The sequence below is a fragment of the Triticum dicoccoides genome, chromosome 5B (genome assembly GCF_002162155.2).
Source record: "Triticum dicoccoides isolate Atlit2015 ecotype Zavitan chromosome 5B, WEW_v2.0, whole genome shotgun sequence".
NCBI classification, from domain to species: Eukaryota; Viridiplantae; Streptophyta; class Magnoliopsida; order Poales; family Poaceae; genus Triticum; species Triticum dicoccoides.
The window spans coordinates 602,703,728-602,711,034 of record NC_041389.1 but is presented as its reverse complement, the minus strand read 5'-3'; positions in this window follow the sequence as shown (position 1 = coordinate 602,711,034).

Sequence of the window (7,307 nt, the reverse complement as noted above, 5' to 3'; positions counted from 1 at the left end):
CAGTCAGTACAGGTACATGTAAGCGCACACGAGGTGCAAAAGAAAATTACAGAGGAAGGACAAAAAGAAAGCCCAAAACTAGAAGAAAGAAACAACGGAGGGGAAGGTTGGCTACAGAACCAAACCGAAACCCCTGGAGGCCGATGTCTCGGTAGCGAGTTCCGTTGAGCAGCTTGCTCCACCACTAACGATGGACCACAACAAGGCCTAGGGAGAAAAAGACGGGCACCAATACAACAACTCGCAATGGAACAAAACCGGCACGTACGAAGGGCGTCGGATAGCTGAGTTCATGCAGCGACACCGGTGTGCGCCGGCGAAGCCGAAAGGCAACGCACCACCGAGATCGAAGGGCGCGGCACCGGTGTGCCGCCGAGGTCGAAGGGCAGCATGCTGCCGAGGCCACCCCAGGATGTCCACGTAAACGTCCTCCGGGCCACCATGAAGCATAGCCCTGACGGAAAGGAGACACCAAAGTAGAGCATACCGAGATGCATCACTGGCCTGTATTTGGAGGGATTCCTGGATCCCACATCCTGTTGGGCGCCCACCTATTTCACAGCAAGGAAGGTGCCGTCTACGCAGAGTTAGTGACCTCCTGGATGAACATGGGGCGTGGCGAGGTGATTTGCTACGCCAACATTTCTTGCCGATGCATGTATACCAGATCCTGAAGATCAAGGCGTCACCAAGGCTGGGTGCAGATTTTCTCGCATGGGGTGCTGAACGTACAGGTATCTTCACCGTATGTAGTGCGTACCGGCTGGCGCTCGAGGACAAGCTCCGTCCTTCTTCAGTCGCGGCGAGCAGGGCACCGGACGGGCGACGTGCCGTCTGGGCATTATTATGGAGGTGCCCTGCTCCTCCAAAGGTGCGTGTTTTTGGCTGGCGACTGGCCACGAATGCCCTTGCCACATGGGGTAACAAGTACGATCGATATATGGAGTTAACTGATATCCGCCCCTTATGTGGTCTCGAGGGCGAGGACACTTTCCACTGTTTTGCAGGTGCCCGAGGGCTGTGCATCTATGGCGGCCTATGGCGGAGGTGTGGCGCATCCCAGAGATCGAGTCGGTCCACTACACCAGAACGGAATGGTTCCTGAACCTCATTGCGGACTGCAATGAAGGGGACCGGTTTAGACTGTTGATGTTGTTATGGAGGTGCTGGTTTGTGCGTAATGAGATCGCACACGAGAAGCCGGCACCGCCCGTGGAGATATCTCGAAGATTTCTACAAAGCTATGTGAGTTCTTTGCTTGGTATTCAACAGTACCCGCAAGGCAATTGGGATAAAGGGAAGATGGTCATTCAGCAAGTAGGTGCAGAACAACCCATACAGCATGTGAAAGCAGTTCCACGTCCTGTACGCAAGTGGAGCCCTCCACCGGCTAGCTGGACCAAGCTCAATGTCGACGGCTCATTCTATCAAGAGGACGGGAGTGCAGGAGCGGGGATGGTGCTTTGCGACCATGATGGGTCGATTATCTTCTCCGCCTGCCGTTGCTTGTTGTCATGCCCGGACCCATTGCATGCCGAGCTAGCTGGATTGATGGAAGGCATTGCACTGTCAATCCAGCGGACGGAGCTGCCGGTCATTGTGGAGTGCGACAGCTACAAGCAGTCCAGTTGATCAACGTTATAGGCCAAGATCATTCGCAATATGCCATGGTTGTCACGGAGGTGAAGAGACTCTTGGGTGAAAGGTGTTAAACACGCTAGATATTGTACAGGGAGTTAGTTAGTATCTCTTATCTCTTTGTAGTCATTATCCCATGTAACAACTTGTATCTATCTGATGTACCCCGGTGCGCCGGTTGTGCCCTAGTGGCCAAGTATAAATATACGTCCTGATGCCACCCTTAGGGTTGTGCCGATCCAATTCTCTCTTCTCCAGTTTTCACATGGTATCAGGCCATCTCGCGTAATTGCTCGATGGGATCTCCTTCCGCTAGCACCATGACTTCCTCTGTGATGCCCTCGCTGACCCTGCCAGCCTCTCTCTCGGTGCCATCCACTTCCTCTATTCCACCTCCTTTCGCTAGCCTCATTACAGCGAAGCTCACCACCTCCAACTACCTCCTCTGGAAAGCCTAGATCCTACCTCCTCTTCGCATCGCCAATGTCACTGGCTATGTTGATGGCACCTGTCCTACACCAGCTCGGCTGCTTCCATCCGATGACAAGGGGGGACACGTGGTTAATCCTGAATATGTGACTTGGTACCGGCAGGACCAGATCGTTCTTAGCTATCTCCTTGCATCTCTCACCGACGACGTGCTCATGCAGGTCATCCGCTTTGACACCTCTCGTGCTATCTAGGCACATCTTGAGGAGATGTACTCCGCTCATTGCCATGCCGGCGTTGTCCAGATCAAACTTGATATGGCAAACTTTCGCAAGGGCAATCTCTCTATGGTGGATTATTTCGCCAAGATTCGCTCCTTTGCTGATCAACTCGCGGCGGCTGGTCGCCCCGTGCGGGACGACGTCATCACCGCCGTCATCACCGGGCTCGAGAGCGACTATGAGCCCCTCATCACCGCTGTCACCACTCGGATTGATGAGATGACTCTTGGGGAGCTCTACTCGCACGCACTCTCCTTTGAGCGCCATCGCGAGTACCATGCTGCGCGCCTTCATCTCCAAGCTAGCGGCTCCTCCGTCAACTACATCGCCCGCGACAAGCCTGGCAACACCAACAACACTCACGGCGGCAAGGGCAACTACCGTGGCAAGGGCCGTGGTAATCACGGCGATCGCGGTGACTATAACAACAACAACCGCGGGGGCAACCGCGGTGACCGCGGCGGCAATCGTCAGGACTACGGTGGCAACCGTGGAAGTGGTGACCGCGGTGACTACGGGGGTGGTAATGACACCCGCGTCCAATGCCAACTATGTCGTGGTCCTGGGCACTATGCCTGGGAGTGTGGCCAACGCTTCAACCACGCGTTCCAACCCCAACAATCCAAGATGGCGGGCCTAGCTGCTGCGTCACCTCCTTCCATCCTTGGTGATCCTGCGTGGTTCACGGACACGGGGGCCACCGACCACATTACTTCTGATCTGGACGGGTTCACTGTCAGGGAGAAATACCCTGGGAGAGACCGCATCCACGCGGCTGATGGCTCAGGTTTGCACATAGCTCATCGTGGTCATGCGATCCTTCCCACCCCTTCTGCCAATCTTCAACTTCGCAATATTCTTCACGTTCCTCATGCTGATAAAAACCTTCTTTCTGTTAATCGCCTTGCTGTTGATAATCATGCTTATCTAAAATACTATCCTACTCATTTTCTCATGAAGGATTTGACCACCAAGAGGGTACTTCTTCAAGGCAGATGTGAAAACGGGCTCTATCCTATCTGGCCGATGAAGTCCCATGCCTTGTCCTTCGTTCGGCTCTCTGTTGAAGATTGGCATGCCCGGTTTGGCCATTCGGCGTCTCAAGTCGTCCAGCATATCTTGGCGTCCAATAAAATAGTGTCCTCGAGTCGGTCCCTGGCCAATGTTTGTCATGCATGTCAGCAAGGCAAAGCACACCAGCTTCCCTTTCCTAGATCGTCGAGTGTTTCCTCTTTTCCTTTGGAATTAGTATTCTCAGATGTGTGGGGGCCTGCTAAGACTTCATCTAGCGGGTTCCAGTACTATGTTTCGTTCATTGATGATTATAGCAAATTTGTTTGGATTTATCTTCTCAAGCGAAAATGTGATGTGTTTGATGTTTTTCGTGATTTTCTCGCTCATGTTGAACGACTTCTCTCTCGTAAAATTTTATGTGTCCAGTCGGACTGGGGCGGAGAGTACGAAAAGCTTAGCAACACATTTTTTCGTCAACTTGGTATTACTCATCATGTTTCCTGTCCTCACACACATCAACAGAACGGTTCCGCGGAAAGAAAACACCTCCACATTGTCAACATGGGCCTTTCCCTCTTATCTCATGCGTCTATACCTCTGCGTTTCTGGGATGAGGCATATCTATCTGCATGCTATCTCATCAATAGGCTCCCTAGTCGTGTCATTGCTAACCTTAGCCCCATGGAAAAATTGTTCCAACAAAAACCGGACTATCTTTCTCTTTGGATGTTTGGGTGTGCATGTTGGCCTAACTTGCATCCCTACAACACCCACAAACTCGCTTTTCGCTCTCAACAATGTGTTTTCATAGGGTACAACATCCGGCACAAAGGATACAAATGCCTTCATGTGCCTACTTCTCGCATCTACATATCACGTGATGTTGTATTTGACGAAAAACTTTTTCCCCTTGCCCATCCCCAACCCTCGCCTGCACCTCCCCGTGTCTCAGAACATGTTATCCTTCTTTTACCGCATGATCACATGAATTATGGCACATCTGGTTTGGATGCTAATCTGGATGCAGGTACTCCCTTGGCGCAGAAAATCCCTCCTGCAGCAGTTTCGGGATCCCATGCAGATCCTGGCGCGGATTCTGGTGAGGATCCTCCCTCGGATCCGCGTCGGCCCATGATTGCGCGTCACCCACGCCAGCGGGATTCGACAGCGACGGGTCTGCATCTCCACACGGCCACGTGTCGGGCGCGGCTGGGACCGTGTCTCCAACTCCCGCCCACACCGTGCATGGGGCGCGCCTCCCCTCGCCTCTGGTGGGACCCGTTCCGCAGCGGTCCCCTGCCGTACCTGACACGCCTGGGGCATGGGCCCATGTGGCGGCTGCTGGGTCAACGAGCCCAGACCCTGGCGCGGCGCGGCCTACTGCTGCCGCGGCCCCAGCTCCCGGCGTGATGCAGTCGGCTGGTGCTGACGGCCCGCACACCAATGCTGCCCTGTCTATGCATGTGCGGCAGCCCGTGGCCGACTCCAGCACGGGATCCGAGGAGACAGCGGCTGCTGACGCGTCTGCCTCCGCCACCACTGGATCTTCTGCGGCCCCTGGATCTTCTGCACCAACTGCTCACGCTATGGTCACCCGGACTCGTGATCACACTCGTCATGTTAAACATCGCACCGATGGAACGATCGTCTATGATCCGTCCAAGCGTGCGTTTCTTGCTCTCCGTGAGCCTGCAAATCACCGTGAAGCTCTTCAGTCTCCCACATGGCGTGCGGCAATGCAGGCAGAACTTGATGCTCTTCGCCAAAATGGTACATGGACGCTCGTTCCTCCCCCACCGCGTGTCAACATTATTGATTGCAAGTGGGTATACAAGATCAAGCACAAGGCTGATGGTTCTATTGATCGTCTCAAAGCTCGTCTTGTTGCCAAGGGGTTCAAGCAAAGGTATGGGTTGGACTATGATGATACTTTCAGCCCTGTGGTTAAACCCGTCACTATACGTCTTGTTCTTTCCATTGCTGTTTCACGTGGTTGGTCTCTGCGACAGTTGGATGTCCAAAATGCCTTTCTCCATGGCATTCTTCAGGAGGATGTTTACATGCGTCAGCCTCCTGGGTGTGAGGATCCTTTTGTACCCAGATACTTGTGTAAGCTCAACAAGGCTCTCTATGGTCTCAAGCAGGCTCCTCGTGCGTGGTACTCTCGGTTAAGCTCTCGACTTCAACAACTTGGTTTTTTGGCATCAAAGGCTGATACATCACTTTTCGTTTTCAACCGTGGTGGTGTCACTATTTTCATGTTGGTCTATGTTGATGATATCATCATGGCCAGCTCATCCCCTTCTGCCACGACCAAGTTACTTGCTGATCTTCAAGCCTCGTTTGCTCTCAAGGATCTTGGCCCCTTGCATTATTTCCTTGGAGTTCAGGTGACGTCCTCGCCAGGGGGCATTGTTCTGTCTCAACAGAAATATATTGGCGACATACTTCACCGTGCGAACATGGAAAATTGTAAGTATCCACCACGCCCATGTCTTCAAGTGAAAAGATCAGCAAGGAAAGTGGATCACCTCTTGACCAGGATGACATCACTAAATATCGGAGTTTGATTGGGGCGCTTCAGTATTTGACACTCACGAGGCCGGATATTTCTTTTGCAGTCAATCAAGTCTGTCAGTTCTTACACACGCCAACCACTGTGCATTTTTCAGCTGCCAAACGCATTCTGCGGTATTTAAAGCACACACGTGATATGGGCCTCCTCATACAGAGATCACCCTCGTTGTTGCTGAGTTGCTTCTTGGATGCGGATTGGGCTGGGTGCAGTGATGATCGAAGATCCACAGGCGGTTTTGCGGTATTTCTTGGACCCAACCTTGTTTCTTGGAGCTCAAGAAAGCAAGCCATAGTCTCACGTTCGAGTACTGAGTCTGAATACAAGGCACTAGCAAATGGAACAGCTGAAGTGATTTGGATACAATCCGTTCTTGGTGAACTTGGAGTTTTTATGTCTCGACCTCCTGTTCTGTGGTGTGACAATCTGGGTGCTACCTATTTGTCTGCCAACCCGGTCTTTCATGCCAGAACGAAACATATACAGGTGGATTTTCACTTTGTACGTGAAAGGGTCGCGGCTAAAGCACTTGATGTGAGATTCATATCTTCCAAGGACCAGACTGCTATATCTTCACGAAACCATTAGCAGAATCGGCGTTTGTCTCAAATAGACACAATCTCAATCTTCTAGTACGAAGCTTAGATTGAGGGGGGATGTTAAACACGCTAGATATTGTACAGGGAGTTAGTTAGTATCTCTTATCTCTTTGTAGTCATTATCCCATGTAACAACTTGTATCTATCTGATGTACCCCGGTGCGCCGGTTGTGCCCTAGTGGCCAAGTATAAATGTACGTCCTGAGGCCACCCTTAGGGTTGTGCCGATCCAATTCTCTCTTCTCTAGTTTTCACAAAAGGGAGTGTCGTGTTGTTCATATTTCTTGAGAGCAGAATAATGTTAGTCATGTGCTAGCAAACTTTGCGAGAACGGAGGCTCGCACCGTGGTCTGGCTTCGTTCTGGCCCTGATAATATCCCTAGGTTGTGTAGGGAGGAACTCCTTTGCTCTTGAGTTATATAAACTTCTTTTACCCCCCGCAAAAAAAAGAGAAGCATCACTAGCGCGAACGAAGAGCGTCGGATAGCCGAGTTCGAGCGGCGGCACCGGTGTGCCGCCGGCGAAGCCGAGAAGGCAACGCGCCACCGAGACCGAAGGGCGCATCACCAGTGTACTGCCACCGAGGTCGAAGGGCAGCGTGTCATCGAGGCCACCCCAGGATGTCCAAGTGAGCTCCACTCAAGTCGCCTAGAACAAAGGCCAGCTAGGACCGAAGCCGAGGTGGAGATGGAGCAGCAAGAGGCGAGTCCACCCGAAGCACCAAAAATCCAAGAAGATGCCCCCAAGGAGGAAACGACGTAGAGACGTCGC